Source organism: Myotis yumanensis, unplaced genomic scaffold (genome assembly GCF_028538775.1).
Source record: "Myotis yumanensis isolate MYYU_CA2020_CCGP unplaced genomic scaffold, mMyoYum1.0.hap1 SCAF_4, whole genome shotgun sequence".
Classification (NCBI taxonomy): domain Eukaryota; kingdom Metazoa; phylum Chordata; class Mammalia; order Chiroptera; family Vespertilionidae; genus Myotis; species Myotis yumanensis.
In genome coordinates this window covers 58,240,129-58,257,696 of record NW_027223755.1, presented here as the reverse complement: position 1 = coordinate 58,257,696, position 17,568 = coordinate 58,240,129, and the positions used below count along the sequence as shown (strand labels likewise).

Genomic DNA, 17,568 nt, shown 5'->3' with positions numbered 1-17,568 from the left:
CTGCTTGGTCATTAAAATTATCATCTGCCTTTTCCTTACCAGTGACAGAAGAAAGGCATCATCCTAAATGGGTTTAGTAGGACAGTTCTATATTTAACACATATGCAGTCATTCTATGGGGGTTCTTAGTCTAATAGCTGAAAGTGCCTTTTAATAATTTCTATCTCATTTTTAAAAAAATATATTTTATTGATTTTTTTTCAGAGAGGAACGGAGAGAGATAGAGAGCTAGAAACATTGATGAAAGAGAAACATAGATCAGCTGCCTCCTGCACATCTCCTACTGGGGATGTGCCTGCAACCAAGGTACATGCCCTTGATCGGAGTCGAACCTGGGACCTTTCAGTCTGCAGGCCGACGCTCTATCCACTGAGCCAAACCGGTTTCGGCATTTCTATCTCATTTTTTAAAATTTTATTGCAATGAATAACTGAGTGACTACTACTTCAAAACTATTTAAATATTGTAAGTGTGACATTGTGATTAAATTTGGTCCATTATATTCCAGAACTTAAAATACAGGCATGCCTAGGATATAATACTATGTGTTCAGTTTCAGACCACTACAATAAAGGGAATATCACAATAAAGCGAGTCACGTGAACTTTTTGGTTTCCCGGTGCATATAAAATTTATTTTTGCCCTCTACAATACTCTATTAAGTATACAATAGCATTATGTCTTAAAGTGTACATACCTTAATTTAAAAATACTTTTTTGCTAAAAAATGCTAACCATCATTTGAGCATTCTATGAGTCATAATCTTTTTTTTTGGTAGGTTTTGCCTTTGTCACAGCAAAGATCACTGATCACAGATCACCATCCTATATAATGAAGAGGTAATATGCAAATTGACCATCACACCCTTGCACAAGATGGCCACCCCCATGTGGTCACAAGATGGCCACCACAAGATGGCCGGCAGGGGAGGGCTGTTGGGAGGGACTAGGACTACAGGGGAGGGCAGTTGTGGATGATCAGACCAGCAGGGGAGGGCAGTTGGGGGCAGCCAGGCCTGCAGGGGAAGGCAGTTGGGGGTGACCAGGCCGGCAGGAGAGGGCAGTTGGGAGCATTTGGGCTGGCAGGGGAGCAGTTAGGCGTTGATAGGGCTGGCAGGGGAGTAGTTAGGGCAGTGATGGTGAACCTTTTGAGCTCTGCGTGTCAGCATTTTGAAAAACCCTAACTTAACTCTGGTGCCCTGTCACATATAGAAATTTTTTGATATTTGCAACCATAATAAAACAAAGATTTATATTTTTGATATTTATTTTATATATTTAAATGCCATTTAACAAAGAAAAATCAACCAAAAAAATGAGTTCACGTGTCACCGCTGACATGCGTGTCATAGGTTTGCCATCACTGGGTTAGGGGGTGATCAGGCTGGCAGGCAGAAGCGGTTAGGGGCAATCAGGCAGGCAGGCAGGCGAGCAGTTGGGAGCCAGCAGTCCCGGATTGTGAGAGGATGCCCAGATTGGAGAGGGTGCAGACTGGGCTGAAGGACACCCCCCCCCCCCCCCCCAGTGCATGAATTTTGTGCACCGGACCTCTAGTAACAAATATAATAATCATGAAAAAGTTTGAAATATTGTATTACCAAAATGTGACACAGAGATACAAAGTGAACAAATGCTGTTGAAAAAAAACGATGCCTACAGAATTTCTTGATGTAAGGTTGACATAAATCTTCAATTTGTAAAAAACACAATATCTGCAAAATGCAATAAAAGGAAGCACAGTAATAAAGTGTTATGTCTTTAACTTTAGACTTTTTCCCTCACTGTTTTTGACATTGATCTTGGTACTGCCCAAATATTGTTTCATGAAACATGAAGTCTTTGTGCCAAAATTCAACAAGAGTTTATGGGGTACCAATGCATTTAAGTGATTGTCCTAAGAGCATGGGTGAAGTGCTAAGATTATTAAGCAATTTGAATGACTTTATCTAGATACATGTAGTTCTGATTTGATTATTTTTATTTTTTTTACGTTTTTAAAAATATATATATTTTATTGATTTTTTTTACAGAGAGGAAGGGAGAGGTATAGAGAGTTAGAAACATCGATGAGAGAGAAACATTGATCAGCTGCCTCCTGCACACCCCCTACTGGGGATGTGCCCGCAACCAAGGTACATGCCCTTGACTGGAATCAAACCTGGGACCCTTCAGTCTGCAGGCTGATGCTATATCCACTGAGCCAAACCGGTTAGGGCTGATTTGATTATTTTTAAGCAAAATTGTCAATCAGTTCAATCAAAAAACCAATTAGTTCAAACTTACAATCAGGAAATCTCTGTCTCTTTTAAAAATGAATTAATGATTTGTCTGGCAATTGATAGGTTATTTTCAAGAAAGGAGCTAAATTGGTTCTTGTGTGTAAGTGCAAACTCAATTGTCAGAACTCAAGTTCTCATTAATTCAATTAAATCAGATTTGTAGAGGCATATACAGTGTTTTCTTTTTTTTAATGTTGTCTCTTGCTATCAGCTGTTGTTTCTCTTTCCTTGGTGGATTGTGGAGTTTAGTTTTTTATTGGACTAGCAATGACCACCTGACTTTACAGATGATGCATTTGTGCAAAGAGCTCAGGTTCTAGGTGGTGAGTGCCACACAAAAATACAGTGACAAGTGGAAGATATGGAAGCTATATTTCAGAAACAGCTGGTTAAATTCTCCAAGGTATATTTTAATTTAAGGGATATTTAAAATATGTACTTATTGTGGTTTTATTTTTGCTTTCGCCTGTAATATTCTGGGCAGTCCCCCCTCCCCCCTCCCCTTTCATGATACCTACTTCAGCTTTATCTCTTCTTTTTATCCCAGTAAGTCAGACCAAATTGAATATGTCAATGAATTCCAAAGTTTTAGTCTGTGTATCTCATTGCAATTTTCCAAAGGCCCTTCTTAGTTGCTGTGCTACATAAAGACTTTTATTTTGCTTTTTGCAGTAAAAAAAAAAAAAGAAAAAAGCTACCTCAAAATTTATTCCCTTGATGCACACTTTGCAGTATAATGAAAATTATAAAATGCAAAAAAACTTGGTAAAATCTCATATAATTCTCTTTTCCATCCTAGTGAGGAACAGTAACCACTCCTTAAATTCATTTTGCTCCCATCAGCATACCTGCGACAAATTAAAGAGGACATATGCTAATCTTTAAGTTCCACAGTTTGCTCAAATAATTCATTACAAGGCAAAATATTTTTTAGTTTAGGACATAATACCTAAACTATCTAAAATAGCTCATAGTGGCTGCTCAGTAAACATTCTTTTTAAAAAATTTTTTTTATTGAGTTCAGCAAGGAAGGAAGAGAGACAGAGAGATAGAAACATCAATTATGAGAGAGGATCATTGACTGACTACCTCCCCACTGGGGACTGAGCCCACAACCTGGGCATGTGCCCTGACCAGAATCGAATTGTGACCTCCAGATTCATAGATCAGTGTTCAACCACTGGATTGCACTGGCTGGGCTCAGTAAATATTCTTAATGATCTTGTTTTGAAAATGAGCTGGGCAGCCCCTGTTGGCCTGTTGTTTTCCTTGCCCAGGAGACACAGCCTGGCAAACTCAGGGCAGTTAATCAGAGTTTGCTCAGCCTTTTGTGTCCTTTCTTCTGGGAGATAATTCACATCCCATCTCTCCACAGTGGTAAGGCATACATGCAGGAGGGCATACAACTACAGGTAGGGAAGTTTTATCGGTATCAGTCTGGCTGCATTTATTCCCACTAGAGAACCCAGAAGGCGGAACATGCCAGGTGGCTGTCTTTTCATTCTTCCTCAGGTTGGGTTTTAGGGAGCTCAAATTCTTCCCTGCTGCAACTGAGACTAACTGGTTCCCTCCTCCCCTTCTCCCATGAGCATAATGCAGTTCTGTCTAGCCTGACTTAAGGATTTTATGGGAATGAGAAGACCTAGAAGTTACACATGAAGGGAGCTAAGCAGAGGAAGAAAGTACTGAAGAATTTAGTTTTGAAGCAAAACAAAACACTTTCAGAGACAGACAACAAAAACACTAAGGTAGCAACTGGTTACTTTAAACAGAACAAAATAGGGCACCCCAAGGACAAAATTAGGAACAACAGGAAACTCATTAAACACTGAGGATAATATACATATTTTATTTATAATTCACAAAATTAAGGATATAAACGTTGTTCCTAAAACTTTTCCAAGATAGTTACCCTTTATTGATGAAGCTAAAATATTACTGATGAGTTTGCTGGAGAATTTGGTATCTCTACCATATTTAAGGATACAAATTGTATTAGGAGTCACTAAGTTCTAAGGGATAAAAGCACAAATCAAACTAGCTAAGGAAAATAAATACAAAATATTCACTGGCACACATTACTGGGATTGAAGAAATATGTCTCAGGTGTGCAAGATTTATAGTCTAATCAAATTCTTTCTGTCTACATTCCTGCTTCTACTTGTGTGTTGATTTCATTGTAGAGATAGTTTCTTTTTCTAAATCAGGGAAGAAGATTGCTGTTAGATTTACATCCTGCCAGGTAGAACCTTCCTGGGAAACATCTTAATATCTCTAGATCAGTTTCAGTGAAGATTCTTATGGCTCCTGTTTGAGTCATGTGACCAGCCCTGGGCCCGCCTTGGCCATGTGGCCACTCTGAAGTAGGGAAGGAGTGCTAGGTGAGATAGTCCAAACCAGATCACATGAGAGAAAACTGTGTAGTTACCCCAGAAAAGAGAAAGAATACTAGACAGGCAAACCAACAAATGTTCCCTACTGCAGTGACATTCTTAATTGGGTATGGTGACAGAGATCATTTATGAGCACTGTTTTTTGTTGTTGATGTTTTTTATTTTTATTTTTTCAAAGAGAACTCAGAGGCCATGATGGACTTCCAGGCCCAGGGACCCCAACACCCCAATGGTCACACCATTCCAGTGGCCAGTCATGCACTAGTGATCATTTGCCCAGCCCTAGGTGGATGTTTCATCACATGTGGCCAGAGCAGCCCCAGTTAACCGAATATGGGCTGGGCTTGGGCAAGAGTCAAGCAGAAAAGGTGGAGGGAAGCCACCAAAGCCACTGCCCCTCTTGCCTAGAGCCAGGGGCAGCCGCTCATCTTCAGGAGAGGGAGAGGGAGAGGGAGAGGGAGGATCCTGGCTATAGCTTGTGGTCCCAGATGGCGGTGCCCCCAGGTCCGAGCCCACGTTGTCTCTAGCCAGAAGTTCCCTCTGTTGCTGTTGCTGCTGACGTCGACCAATCAGGAGGAGAGTCAGGGATGCTGCAAGAACCCCCAGAGAGAAGCCAGCCAGTCCAGCCCCCACAGTGTGGGCCCGGCTTGAGGGGCCCTGCTGGCTGCCCCATACCAAGCTATCAGCTGCTACCACATGGGCTGCCCCGCCCTCTTGACATTCACAAGCATACGCACCCATGGCCCCTGGGGTTACCACCACCTCTGACCCATCCCTCCGGGGGGTAAAAGCAGTCACTCCACTGGGCTGGTGCCACACACAGGATGCCCAGGCTGAGCTTGGGGAACATGGCAAGACCACATGCACAGCTGTAGTCACAGGAACTTCAAACACTACTGGGAGTTCTCCAGGCTCTTTAAGACACAAAGAAGAGACATCCGCTGATTATGTCTTGGACCAGCCCTCCATGCTCCCCAGCATAGGCCACACACACAGCTAGCCGGAAGCTCCAGGCACAGACAGCGTCTTGGGCCAGGAGGCACTCTGGGCAGCTCTGGAGACGTCCACAGTTGGTTGTGTTCATTTGTGTTACCCCAGGACGGGAGCCAACCAGGAACCAGCTTTGATACAATTTCATATTCTCAACTGGCTGTGGCTCTGGGAATAAGGCCAGATCCTCAAGGACGCTGAGCTTGGCTCCAGTCCGCACAGCTCTGTGGAGGTGTCCATCCTCTGTCCCCAGGTAGAGCACATCATACTCTCCCTGAGAGGCTGGCCACCCTGTGGGTAAAATAGATAGTACAGCCTAATTATTAATGCATTGATTTTTTTTTAAAGGCCACTTTATTGGCAACATGCCATAGAAATGTATTTTGTAAGTGTAGGTAAAATAAATAGTACAGCCTAATTATTAATGCTTTTCCTGTTCATGTTCAAACTTCATTACATGTTAGGTAGTTCAAAAATATAAACTGCCCTGCTGGGTGTGAGTCAGGGGTTGAGTGTCGACCCAGGATCCAGGAGGTGGCAGGTTCTATTCTGTTTGGGGTACATGCCTGGCTTTCGGGCTTGATCCCCAGAGCTGGCTGTGCAGGAGGCAGCAAATCAATGATTCTCTCATCATTGATGTTTCTATCTTTCCCTCTCTCCCTCTCCCTTCCTTTCTAAATTCAATAACAAATACATTTTTTAAAATAATAACAAATAAGAACTACCTCAATGTGACCAATTAGACTTACAAATATCATAGGCAAATGGCACTAAAGGAATGGTTTGAGAATTGCAATGGTCTTGAGTGGCAGAAATGTATAATAAAGTTGTCATAACAGAAGTTTAATGATTCTGATTGGTGTTCACTGTAGAAAACAAAATGCTGTGCTGACATGAAACTGATGATAGCTGTCAGGTTGCACAAAATGAAGGTAATTCCTCAGAGCAGCAAGTCTCCTTTAAAATTTATTTGTGGCTAACTTAAAACAAATAAATAATTATTAAATAAAATCATTTTATTTTAAAAATGGATTTTTAAAGCCTGTGGTTTTATCTGTATATTGATAGATCTGATTTATCTTCCAGGTATAAATGTTATAGCTTTAAGTATATAATATTTACTAAATACATTGAGCAAATCTTTTCAGAGAAGATTTGATACCTAGGTCATCTCAATTAATACAGGAACCTCATAGCACTGTTATCTTTAAACTACATTTGAGGAAATCCATGGAAACATTGTATAGAACTGATAAATAATGGAGCATGTTTTCACATATCTCTTGCCTTCTGTATGTCCACTTTCAAAAAGTAAGACATGTTTCTGGGAGAAAGTTTTGATCTAATAGATCTACTAGAAGCATAGCGTTTGATTTAAACACACACACACACACACACACACACACACACCACTCTAGTATGTGCTGTCAATTCAATATATACATTTAATATTTAATTTTTTTCTTGAGGCAAGAGTCAAATGTATGGTAACCTACATGAATTTCTTTTCTTTCCCCAAATGTCACTTACTGCTTGTCCTTTGATATTTCAGGAACAATGCCATCTGACAGTGCTGCTGAATCAGTGTCTGCTTTGGTTGACTACTCAGCTGTTTTTATGAGGTGTGACACATAGCTACCTGACACCTGGCAATATGTGGTTACTTTTTCCTGAATGTCACTGACTTTCCAAACAAACACTTGAAATAGATTGACTAATAATAGATTCTAGAGAGTGGAAGTAAAGAAGAGATAATGGATTAATGCAAAACAAAACAAAATAAAACAAAAACTATTAAAACTAATCATAGTCTCTGCAGAAGCAGAATTTTTGTCCAAAAGGTAATGAGCTTTAGACCTCAAATATCATCATATTTCAATATCCAGGAAAACCTTTTCATATGTTCATTTAAAAGCTATCTTTATGAAATTCCAACTCAATCTCAGTTAAAAGATCATTATTCATCCTAATTTGTTGGCTTCTCTCTAGATAATACTAGATGTTCCTATTTTTATCTGAGTTCTGCAATTACCTTGTGAATCAGTCATTTAAATATATTATTCACTATCAAGAACTTTATTGCCTTTCCTTTAAATAAATTGCTCTATTTTTGATTCTTTATCTATAATGATAAAAGCATAATATGCTAATTAGACCAGACGTCCTTCCAGACAACCTTCCAGATGAAGCCGCTGAGGCGGGGACCAAGGCAGAGGGGGTCACTGTGGCAGGCAGGCAGGGGCCAAGGCAGCCACAGCAGTGGCAGGGGCCAAGCCCCTTGCACGGATTTCATGCATCGAGCCTCTAGTACAGCCGTGGGCAAACTATGGCCCGCGGGCCGGATCCGGCCATTTGAAATGAATAAAACTAAAAAAAAAGACCGTACCCTTTTATGTAATGATGTTTACTTTGAATTTATATTAGTTCACACAAACACTCCATCCATGCTTTTGTTCCGGCCCTCCGGTCCAGTTTAAGAACCCATTGTGGGCCTCGAGTCAAAAAGTTTGCCCACCCCTGCTCTAGTATTATATATTTTGAGAGAAATTACAAATGAGTAGTAGCACAAGAAAAATTTTATTATACTTAAAGTTAGGTCCTTTTCCATCATCTTCTTAATATCAGGACTTTAGACTCATGCTATAAACCATTATCTTGTTAAAACTTTTCAACATTTAAGGTCTCTTCAATCTGTTCACTTCACAAAGATATGCAGAAATAAGAAAGACCCCTGGAGAATTGTCTTCCAATACTCAGGGCTCTTTTTCCACTAAGTTATTCAATGAATCCCTCATTATTTTGGTGAATTCACTCCACTGCAAAGATATATTAGTATTAGGATTAGCTGTCTGCACTTAGTATTAGTATTAGCTATCTGCAATATGCTCACATACATATTCCTACATCAGTGCATTCACACTCCTTTCCCTATAGTGCCATGGATTTTTGCAGAGGACCTTAGCAATAGGTGATAATCCCAAGGATCCTGTTACGGGGGAGAGATCAACCAAAGGACTTCTATGCATGCATAAAAGCCTAACCAATGGACAGACACCAGGGGGGTGAGGGCATGAGTGTGGGAGGGTGGGGGGACAAGGACACATTGTAATACCTTAATCAATAAAGAAAAAAAAAAGGATAGAATTTTATCCCCCCCTCCTCCCATTTCATATATTGAGGTCCTAATGCCTCAGACCTCAGAATATGACCTTATTTGCAAATAGAGTTGTTGCAGATGTAATTAGTTAACACATTAAGTGCTCTGTCAGTCACCAGTGACTGACACTATACTTTCCGTCCCAAAGACAAAAACAGGCTGGGCACTTAACGCGTTAAGATAATCCAACGAGACTGCGGCCATTATAAATATGGGAAATTTGGACACAGACGTGCACAAGCGGAGCACCATGTGAAAATGAAGCCAGAGATTGCTCTGAGGCTTCAACAGCCAAAGAATGGCAAAGATGCCAGAAACCACCCGAAGTTAGGGGAGAGCCAGAGGGTAGATGCTCTCTCACAACCTTCAGACACCTTGGTCTTGAACTTCTAGTTTCAAAAACTGTAAGACAAACTATTTCTGTTGCTTTAGCCACTAAGTTTGTGGTATTTTTTAATAGCAGTTCTAGAAAACTAACATAGACTCACACAGACTTTTAGAAGACCTGATGCTACCATGCAGTAACACTTGAGGCGAATCTGAAAGCCATTCTACAATCTGAGCTCATATCAGCCCCCACAATTTAGGTGGTATGGGTGAATCCTCAAACCCAGCAAGGGCTGGACCTAAAGCTCAACAGCAAAAAAAGAATATCACTAATCTCAAAGGGCATTTCTAATGCTAGGATTTTATTGCTGAACCAACTCTTCAGACCTGACATGCCTGTCCTGAATTCTGGACCAAGTTTTCTTTGCTCTCGGCAATTGGAAAACTCAGTCTGCCACAATTCTGCCTACATCTTCCTTTGGTCTACAGCACAGTTTCTAAGCCTTGCCTTGTCCTACCATCACCCCTATCTCAACAGTGAGAGATGTAGCCTGGGTTCTAGTGATCTGCACATGAGAAAGAATGCACATAGTAGAAACTGACAAGGTGAGAGCAGAGCTACCTTTTTCCTTCACAAAGAACAAGTTACTAAAGCACGAGTTCATGTGTGATGTACCCTGTATGTCCAAGTTAAAGAACTTGAACAAGAAGTTCCCTGCCTCTAGAATAATAATAGCATCTTACATCCAACTTTTTGTGTTATTTACCCCATGAGGTACTTTGCGTATGATTTCTAGTTGACCCTTATAATGACCACCATTCTCATCATCCACTGAATACCTACAGTGTGTTTGTATATAGTAGGTTTTAATATACTTAATTTTAATTCATATGCAGTATGAGGTCAGGCATTATTCTTCACATTTTATTGATAAAGGATACTGAGGTTCAGAGCTGTTAAATATTTACAGTGGCAGAGTAGAAATTTTGACTGACAAGAGTAATGCACTGACAATCTAGGACATATTATAAACATAAAAATACCAAAAGTAAAAGATATAAAAAATCATATAAACAATAGAAGTCTCTATTTGCATTTCTATAGTCAAAGAGATTTATTGCCCTATCTCAAATCTGAAAGTAACAGAATATCTCAAATCTGAAAGTAACAAAATAATAAGACAGATTCTCTCTATATACAATATACTAAACTTTTCATGACACTATTTTCCCACTTAAGGCTCAAAATGTCCTGTTTTATTTTCTCTCACCTTATCACCCATCTCCTTCTCTCTCCAAGCATGAGCATGGACTGAAATGCCATGAAAAACATAGGCAGAGTGTACAAGCAATACCTTCCATTGTGTGGTTCACAGCATTACTATACATTTCCTGTTGGGGTCCAGCCCCAGCAGGTCCAGGGGTTCCCAAAGGTATGGATGGAGTCGGTGAAGAAGGAATGACATGGAGACAGCATTCAGTTGATCAGCATAGTGAGGTTCTCTAGCCAGGTTCTGTATTTATTGTCCTGTTACAACTGTATTTATACCAGTTGAGTTTAATCCTATCCATTCTATTCCAAAGGTTAGGGCATTTGTTAATCTGTTGAGTTTAATCCTGTCTAGGTTAATCTCTGTGTTCCATTATTAGGGCTATTCCAAGGTCACTGCTCTACTGATAAGATACAAGGAAGTGACTGAAGGAGATTATCCTACCCAGTAAAGGTTATGTCCTCCCAGCCTTGCTGCTTGTCTTCCCTGGGACTGCCCTGTGTCAGTGGGTCTCCAGGGGTATAGGCTTTGGTGCTTTCCCTGGTGGGTAGACCCCTAGGGATGTGGGCCCAGCAAGTCCCAAATTTATTGCCAACAGTCTTAGTCCAAGTTCTTCATATTAGTAAAGAAATTAGTACATGGTATTTCTGTAACACTAGGGGGTTTCACTGATTTATTCTCTTCCTTAGTCCTGTTAATCCCTAACTCCAGGGAAAAAATCCTCACCTGGGGAAACAGCCTTTCTCGGAGAGGTGGCCTTGGTTAAAACACATAGCGCTAAGAGGAGGAGCAAACATATTAAGAACAGTATGCCATATACGCCAGGTCCCTTGAAACATGCTGTGCAAATGTTTCTTCCCTGCAGCGACCGTGTCAAGCAGCAAGGATGGACCGGCTTCCGGCTATTTCCCCCCATTATTTCAGACAAGTAGGTCTTAGGTCTTTACTGAAACTATAAGAACTGATTTCTAGCCCCCAAATTGCAAAAGCCTGTTGAATTAATATAGAAATGCAATAGGCTGGCTAGATCTACTATCCTTGAGACTGTGGAAAGTGGAGTTTCCTGAAGCTCATAGGCTTAATATTACTTGCAGTAAGATGATTTCCCCAGAGATGCTGTTTTGCTATGGATTACCCTAGATTTATGACACCATTCCCAGCAAGATTCTGGATTCATTCTACCAACACCCTTTTATAAATTCATGAATCAAACACAGATTCAGAAATTAACAAAGGGATTAAGCAGAAGATCACAATACCAAAAGCCAACTTATTTTGTATTGTCATGCAGGAAAAACAATTACTCTCAATGGGAACTTAGTTTAATTTACTACTCAAATATTCAACTCTGAAGATTATCGAAATTTTGAAGGGATTATTTCTGAAGTAGTTCATTAAAAAATGTGTTGGTCCTGGCTGGTTTGGCTCAGTGAATAGAACATGGGTCTGCGGACTGAAGGGTCCCAGGTTTTATTCTGGTCAAGGGCACGTATCCTGGTTGCAGGCTCAATCCCTGGCACTGGCCGAGGCATATGCAGGAGGCAACCAATCGATGTGCCTCTCTCACATCAGTGTTTCTCTCTCTGTGTCTCTCCTTCTCCCTTCCACTCTCTCTAAAATGGAAAAATATCCTCCGGAGAGTTTTAACAACAACAACAACAACAATTTGTAATTATATATGTGTGTGTATATATAATATTTATATATACTAATGTAAATAAAATGGTCATTCCTTATCTTAGAGAAACAAATGATAAGAAGCCAATCCATTCCTTTTCTTGTGAGTAAAAGAGGGGGGGAATTTCCTCTTTTATTTGCAATAACATAAATTCAGGGATTCATATTTTTCAAAGACACTAATTGTACTTAAATTTTTTTTTTGCTCTTGAGACAATAGAATAAGTGAGATCTTAGAGCAAGAACTGGAAAAAAGATGATGATTTGTATTTATGCTTTTCTTCGTAACAGTTTCTTTCTTGTGCAGACAGAGAGGAACAGTAAATAAATATTTTATTAAGTCAGAAAACTGTAGGAACTGAATATTATTACCAAAGGAAAATACTAGATAAACTGAGAAAATTAAATGGAATGACATAATCTCCCTTCTGGTTATAAGTGTCTATGAATTAAATAAATATTAAATACATAGTATTAGACATTTTGTATATATAATTTTTGAGATAATTTGTAATTTTCTTTATTCTCGCTTATCATTAATTTTCCTAATTTCTTTACTAATATGCAATTTCAAAGCAAATGTGTGTGTGTGTGTGTGTGTGTGTGTGTGTATTTGCATTTAGAGTATGCATAAGAGCTAACAAGATAGTGCCCAAGAATGTGGGCTTCAGAGACAACTTGGATGTGAATACACGTGTTAATGAGTACATTAACACTTTGGAGAGTATGGACAGTTTTAAGGGAATCACTTTTCAGATCCTGAGCTCACACGTACTGGAAAAGGGTCATGTCAGAGGTGCCAGGCCTGTTTTCCTCTCTCTTTTCACTGCTGTTCTTTTCCACATTCTACAATAAGGTATACCTCTGTCCACCCAGGAGCTTACTGTGCTGCTTTCATTTAATATATAAATCCTCTGGCGTCTCAGAACGCGACTAAATGAAAGTGTTGTTATTGTTCAGTCAGGGGTCCTCAAACTACGGCCCGCAGGCCACATGCAAATACAAATATTGTATTTGTTCCCATTTTGTTTTTTTACTTCAAAATAGGTATGTGCAGCGTGCATAGGAATTTGTTTATAGTTTTTTTTTTAAACTATAGTCCAGCCCTCCAACGGTCTGAGGGACAGTGAACTGGCCCCCTGTTTAAAAAGTTTGAGGACCCCTGGTTCAGATAGTGAGTGCCATTAATGAGTAAAATTTTTTTTTTTTGCAAGTCTGGTGATTTTAAATTCTTTGCTTTCAACAAAGTAGAAGGAGGACATAATTGAGTTTTCAGCTGATAAGTCATTGATAGGTCATTAGAAATCATTAGGGATGATAAGAACAGAGATATCTTCCATTCTTATCTACCTTTGCATGTGAACAAATTTCTTAGCTTGTTATGTATCCCTGGTCAAATTTAAAAATATTTTAAATATATGCTCATTATATATACATACTTACATAAATGTATTAGATGTACTATATTAGATATATTAGTATATATCTAATTAGGGATGGTAGGTATCAAATTGCTTTATGACCTAGCCCCAGAAGGCAGGAGCCATCACTCTGGCTATAGTCACCAGAACCCATAATCAGGGGAAGATACAGATCCCAACTCTTGATGGAGAGCTGTCATTGTCACGTTGTGATAGGGCTTGTTGGGTGGAATGTATTATTGGAACCATCATTGAAAAATATAAAATACCACATATTATGAAAGATAAAATCCTACAAGTTTTTTTTTTCTACTTAGTAATGAAGTCATATCTCTGAAGTTAGTTTCGTTTTAGAAAGAAAACTCCCATTTTCTCCCTTTCTGGAACCCTTAAGGAAGGGAAGTTTCTGGTCCTGAATTCTGGGCAGGAGAGTCGTGCTGATGGACACTCACATGTACAGGAGCTAGATCTAAGGTTGCAAAGGATTAGAGATGTCCTCAAACACTTACATTAGAATGGTTTGGGTAGGGGGTCCTGGGAATAGTTATAGGAAGTGTCCAGTTTTGAGTTTTTCTTTGGTAATTCTGCCTTTTGATATCCCCAAGACTTCGGTAAAAATTTGATTTATGTTACATTACATTGGGTTTGTTTGTTTCTTCTTTGTGTTAGGATGAACAACTGATTTGTCTAGGACTTTCTGGTTTCAGTACTTAAAGTCCCATGTTGCAGCAAACTCCTCAGACGGTGGCAAACTGGAATAGTTGGTCCCTCTAGCTAGTGTCTGTGCCTGAGGTTAATTGTTGGGGGTGAAGCATAATAGCCTGAGGAAAGCTGGTGTCAGTTAGCGGCAACCTTCAGAAGAGGTGTGCCATGTCCTCATTACTTGAATCAGTCAGCAATTCAGGCAGCAATAAAATGCTAAGAAAAAGAAGCTAAATCTTGGAACTAAATCTGAGAACTAAAAGTAACTTAATCTAAGAACTAAGCAGGTACCCTTTCAGTGTCACATTAGGGATTGTCTAGCTGGTCCACAGAGGTATTATCTGAGTTTCTAGGGGTGAATACCTTTGTTTGACTTCCTGTTTTCATAAGGATTGTAATATTTCATATTTCTGTAAAGGTCATTTTTAATTATAGAAGCTGGTTCACATGGTTGTTTTCTGATAGTAATATAAATGAATTTTGTTTGAGAGTTGAAATGATTTCTGCCCTGCAAAAACAATGAACCCCGAAAGTTACAGTATTATTACCCCAAGGATATTAATTAATATTGTATTTAAATTAGCATTCTTTTTGAAACTAGTCTATCTATCTTGCTGGTTTCCTTATTAATGGGGTAAATAACTTTTTTTGAGTGAGCAATGTTTTTATTTTTGAAAATAATGCTTTGCCATTAAAGATTTGTAGGATGCCTTAATATTCCTCAGAAACATCCTAGTGAAGCAGGAATTTTGGGGTAACATAGGCAGGTTTAGAGTTTTTTAGAATTGGGGTCCATGGAAAAGCCTGGGTCTGCAGACTGTGAGAAGGTACATTTCCATAACACAAGGAAGCCAGGTGCAGTTACATCTCCATAAGACAAGGGAGCAGCAACAGTTGCATTTACCTAAGACAAGGGAACTGGAAGTAGCCAAGTAAGGTCTATATTTATAAAATAAAGAGAAGGAAGCCCTTCATTCAGAAGGAGAAGAAGAAAGCCCAGAGGGAATAGGGAAACAATGGGGAAGGAGGGGGGAGAACCTCACCTGTCCCCTGTGAGGTTCAACCTTTGAGCCCAGGAGTTACTATAGTAACCACCTGGAAGGAGAATACTGACCAATCAGAGGGGATATCAAGGCACCAGGATCTGTAGCCTTTATAAGCCATGGGGGAGAATGCTGTGGGACTCTTCCCGTTCCCTACATGGGAGTCAGTTCTGTGGGACCCCTTTCCCCCTCCCTATGTGGGAGTCCATTTTGTGGGACTCTTTCCCTCTCCCCATGTGGGAGTCTGTACTTGTTCTTCAATAAATTTCCACCTTTGCTATACCACTTTTTGCCCGTGGATTCATTCTTCAATTCTTCAAGTCCAAAAATTCGGTATCACTAGTAATTCATGAGGGAGAGAACCTAGACGGGGTGGGCAAACTTTTTGACTCGAGGGCCACAATGGGTTCTTAAACTGGACCGGAGGGCCGGAACAAAAGCATGGATGGAGTGTTTGTGTGAACTAATATAAATTCAAAGTAAACATCATTACATAAAAGGGTACGGTCTTTTTTTTTTTTTTTTAAGTTTTATTCATTTCAAACGGGCTGGATCTGGCCCGGGGGCCGTAGTTTGCCCACAGCTGAAAAAGCCTGGGTTTCCAATATCACCTCTCCCTCCCAGGCTTGGGGAGACAATGAATATGACGAAGAGATTGGATGTTCCCAGAGAAGGAAGTCTTTCTGTCCCTCCTCCATCTTCACTGCCAATCCCCCCAGGCCTCCCCCCTACTTTCCCCTGCTGAAAAGCCTCTCCTTTCAGTCAATGAATTCTACTAATGCGGTGAAGTCTGGGGAAGTGCAAGTTCTTCCAAACACTCAAACCCAAACATCTATCAGTCAAACCTTCCTCTGACCAAGATGGTCTACTTAAAGCTTACTTATACCGCATTATGATCCCAAAGGAGTCTTTGTTGCTTTCCTCAGCCTCACCGAAGATGCTTTTCTAGGAAGGAGTTGGAGGTAGAATCAGATTCAGAGTCAAACTATACATATACATATATGTATACATGTGTGCTGTATATATTGTCAGGGCCCTGACAGGGAAACAGAAATCAGAGACCGCTCTACAAATGTGTTTGTTTTTAAGAAGTGAATGCCAGGAATTGGTTAAATAGCTGGTTGAACGGCTGAGAAACCAGACAGAGCACAGTGAGGCACTCCAGCTATGAGCAGCCTCAGGCAGCCACTCCCCTCCTATGGCGGCAGGGAAAGAAGGGGAGGGCAGTGTTTCTGCAGTTCATGGGCTGGTATTAAAAGGCAGACATTGGAATCATGGGGATGATGCAGCTGTTGGCAGAGAAACTGCCAAGGCAGATCGAGAAGAAAAGAAATAGTCTGGTTTCTTCCTTCTCACCTTTCCACTGGCCAAACCTATCAGGGAACAGATGATTGCAAAGCCTGGGAACTGCAGCCTGTGGGCCCAGTCCTGTGAAGAGGAGAACAGAGCAGCAGAAAAGGGGGGGGGGGGGGGGGGGGTGAAGGAAATGGGACAATACTGGTGAATTATGTAGTGGGAAGAGGTCAATAGAGGTCAGTAGAGGCTAATTTTCTGTTTCTTCCAATTTTCAGTTTCATTGGACTTTAGATTTCTTATCTTGCTACTAGGAGATGTAAAGAAAAGTGTTTTTATTATTTGCTCCAGGACCTTGAATCAGGTCAAAAAACTTTCCAAGAATACAAAGGGTTGTTCTGAATTTCTTGAAATTACCTGTATTTGAAGATAGTTAACTTGGTCAAGCTAAGTAAAGGTCACTCTCTCAACTCCTGCATTACTTTAATACTTTTTTCACTCTCTCTTTTGCTTGGTCTCCCAAAGATATTTTCTCTAGTATTGACTCATTTCTACACCCCTCAGAAATAGAGACCTTTTGCCATTGATTCCACTTCTCTAATTCAATTGCTGTTCCGTTTCACACATACACATGGAAACTACTGGGTTTTGTGGTAATACTAATTACTCCCCCTTTTTGCCTGTTAGTTCTGCATAGATTTAAAAAGTAGATATGGAAGTGAGATTAGGAGCAAATATCAATTGTATTGCCAGAAAAGCTAGATCAGAGAGCACAACAGAAAGTAGAAGGTGAAATATACTCCTTGCGTCTTCCCACTGAATCAAACTTACATGTTGTCATAGGTAGAGTAAACAGATAACTGCAGGCCAGAGTCCCATATGCTCAGTGTCTTCTCTACACTTTCACAACTTGATAAATCAAATTGGGGGACATTCAAATATAAGGTACAGAGAGTGACCAGAAGTTAGCCCCAATGTTCCTTTCTGGAGAATATAGGAGAAGGTCTCTCTGTGA

At 40.1% G+C, this 17,568-nt stretch overlaps 1 pseudogene; it reads right to left on the bottom strand.

The window, feature by feature from the left end:
- Positions 1-4,954: 4,954 nt before the first annotated feature.
- LOC139009434 (semaphorin-4F pseudogene) lies at positions 4,955-16,151 on the bottom strand (annotated as a pseudogene).
- Between the last annotated feature and the right edge of the window lie 1,417 nt (positions 16,152-17,568).